The following is a 3,049-nucleotide window of genomic DNA, read 5'->3' on the forward strand; positions in this document are numbered from 1 at the left end:
TTAGCCTATTTCATATTAGTTTAATTAACTCTCTAATATTATACTCCCCATAGTTTTGAAATTGTCAATAATGTGCGATTATTTTCTAACCAGCAAAACCTAAAACAGTATTTTAAAGAAATTAGTTGGGGGCTGGGAAGGTGGCTCAGTGGTAGAGCACTTGCCTTGCATGCCTGAGGCCCTGGGTTCGATTCCTCAGCACCACATAAGCAAAAAGAAAAAAGCCAGAAGTGGCACTGTGGCTCAAGTGGTAGAGCGCTAGCCTTGAGCTGAAGAGCTGAGGAACAGCACCCAGGCCCAGAGTTCAGGCCCCATGACTAGACCAAAAAAAAAAAAAAAAAGAAATTAGTTGGGAGTAAATGTGAAAAATATTACCAATGACTTGTGATGTCAGAAACATGTTGATTATATTGTTAAATTACCAATAGAAATGTAAATTTCCATAAACAATGTAGTTCAGTTTGTTTTCTCTGTACCCTGTGGTCAGAAGTGAGAATTGCAAGTCTTTTCTATGTATTTTGAGTATGTCAGGATGACATTACCATTCAGTTCTTTGTGTGTGTGTGTGTGTGTGTGTGTGTGTGTGTTGTTCCTGGGGCTTGAACTCAGGGCCTGAACACTGTCCCTGAGCTTTTTTGCTCAAGATTAGTACTCTACCACTTGAACCACAGCTCCATTTGTGACTTTTTGGTGGTTCACTGAAGAGTCTCATGCACTTTCTTGCCAGGGCTGGCTTCGAACCTCAACCCTCAGATCTCAGCCTCCTGAGTAGCTAAGATTATAGACATGAGCCACTGTCACCAGCTATTCAGTTCACTTACATGGCAAAGTCTACACTCATAAATATTAATGAGTAATCATCTCACAACTTTATTTTGTGTCTAAAATTGGGTAATGAAGCAATATTAGCAAGTCTGGGGACAATGGTGGCACACCGAGGAGCCTCTCTGCCAGTAGAGGGAAACCCAGTTCCTGGTGAAGACAATAGTGTGAAGTTGGTTGATCCTTTGGGTGACAGGCTGGCCCCTTCCTGGGAGCAGCATGCCACCTGTTGGAGTCTTGGATCTGCAGCAAGATGTTTACATAGCAATCCACCAAGCAATGAGAAACTTTCACAGGAGAATGGTATGATTATTGGGAGGTCAGTTTCAAGATGATGGCTTGTTGACAACTCCCCAGGTAGATGGTATGCTGCTGAAATTCCAGTGTTCTATACAGAAAGGCCAGGTTAGAGGGCCACTGCCAGAAGCTATAGCTTTTACTAACAGGCCTCTACAAGGTTTTGGTCTGTGTAACCAGCTAACCACGTGTAGGTTTTGTTCAGTGTGTAGGCATCTGGTGAAGAAAGCCCAATTTGAACATTTGAGAACAGTGGTTCCAGACTTTGGAACACATCAGCATGGCTTTGTGAGCAAGTAGATCACAGATTCCTGACCAAGTACCCTGCACTTGCTTCTCTCTTCTCTGATTTGGAATGGAAGTGGAACCCAGTGGAGAGTTGCTGCTTCTTCCATGGTTATGCAGACAGAATTGTCGATTCCTATTGTGGTGAAGATGGTGACTTTTATCTCATAGATGGAGATGAGTTAGCAACATTAATAAGCAGTTTCTTTGAAGAGCTCCTGGTAGAGGCTGGAAAAGTGTTAATATTGGTGCTGTGCAAACTATGTATGCGAATGGAAGTTCAATATGCATCATGAGGAAGTTATGAAGGTGTCTGTTTACTGCACTAACACTAGTGTCAAGCATGTGCACCACAAGGCTCATGAGTTTGACTTAGGAGTTTACTTTGAAGCACATGGGCATGGCACAGCAGGGTTTAGTAAGACTGCGGAAGTGAAGATAAAGCAAGTAACAAAATTAGAAGAAAGGAAAAGCTGCTAAGATGCTGGAAAACATCATTGACTTGGTTTAACTTGACAGCTGGTGATGCTATTTCTGGATTGAGGCAGCCTAGGCTTTGAGGGGCCCGGAGGTACCACAATGGGGGGTGCTCTCTACACAGACCTCCTCAACAGACAACTCCAAGTGAACGATGCAGACGGGATAGTTATTAGTATTCACAGATGCTGAGAGACAAGCAGTTACATGGCTCAGACTACAGGAAGCAATCAATGACCTGGTGAGGAAGTACAAGCTCTCCTGAGCTTTTGTGTGGGTCTCCAGTACAGATGTTGTCTGAGTGTATGCACAAGCAGACTCACAAGAACGTGCTGAGGGCCTTGCATATGCAGTGAGTGTGGCAGTATTTGAGCTGGCTGGAGGAATTGAAGAAAGACCTCTTCCAGGTTCCAAAAGATAATTGTCGTATTCTGAGAAATTGAATTTGTGAACAGTCTTGATGCACCTGCCACAATAATCGCAGCACTAAGACTTGTAATCATAATGTTGATGGTGCACACGCTGTATTGTTTCTTTTTTAAACACGTCTTCTATTCATGTGATTGAATCCTTAATTTTTCAGTATATGCAGGGTGCTAGAATTTCATGGTAATACACTTTATGGTGATAAAGGGGGTGGTAACATCTTTAAAAAAAAGTGTTAGCATTTCATTAGTGATTGAAGACCCATGCAACTGTGTTTTAACATGCGACTTGGTGTCTAGAGATGTTTTTCATTCAAGGACCATCAGCCTTTCAGGGATCTACACTGCCTATTGAAAGGAAGGCTGGGAGCCACAGCAAACTATCCTCCAGCTCCGAGGGGCCTATGCTCACTCAGACTAACTGGAGCCTCTGATGAGAGCATGACAGAAACTTCATCCCCTGCACTTCTCCAGGTAGCCTCTAGAGGGTAGTATAGTCACAACTCGGGAGCTGATGGCAGGGATCACACACACACACACACACACACACACACACACACACACACGAATAACATTATTTTATCTCCATCCTTTTCAATTCAAACGACCCCATACAGGTGAATGTTCCATTTTCAGATGCCTTCTCTTTTGTTTTTCTTTTAGATACATTTGAAAGCGTTCAAGAGGCCTGCTTCATTATGCCCAAGAATCACAGGAGGTGGGACCTCTCTGCTTCCTTCCCT

At 43.2% G+C, this 3,049-nt stretch overlaps 1 pseudogene; it reads left to right on the forward strand.

Annotated features, from left to right (window-relative positions):
- Positions 1 to 923: 923 nt before the first annotated feature.
- Positions 924 to 2,302, forward strand: LOC105984575 (annotated as a pseudogene).
- Positions 2,303 to 3,049: the final 747 nt, after the last annotated feature.

Source organism: Dipodomys ordii, unplaced genomic scaffold (assembly GCF_000151885.1).
Source record: "Dipodomys ordii isolate 6190 unplaced genomic scaffold, Dord_2.0 Scaffold25, whole genome shotgun sequence".
NCBI lineage: Eukaryota > Metazoa > Chordata > Mammalia > Rodentia > Heteromyidae > Dipodomys > Dipodomys ordii.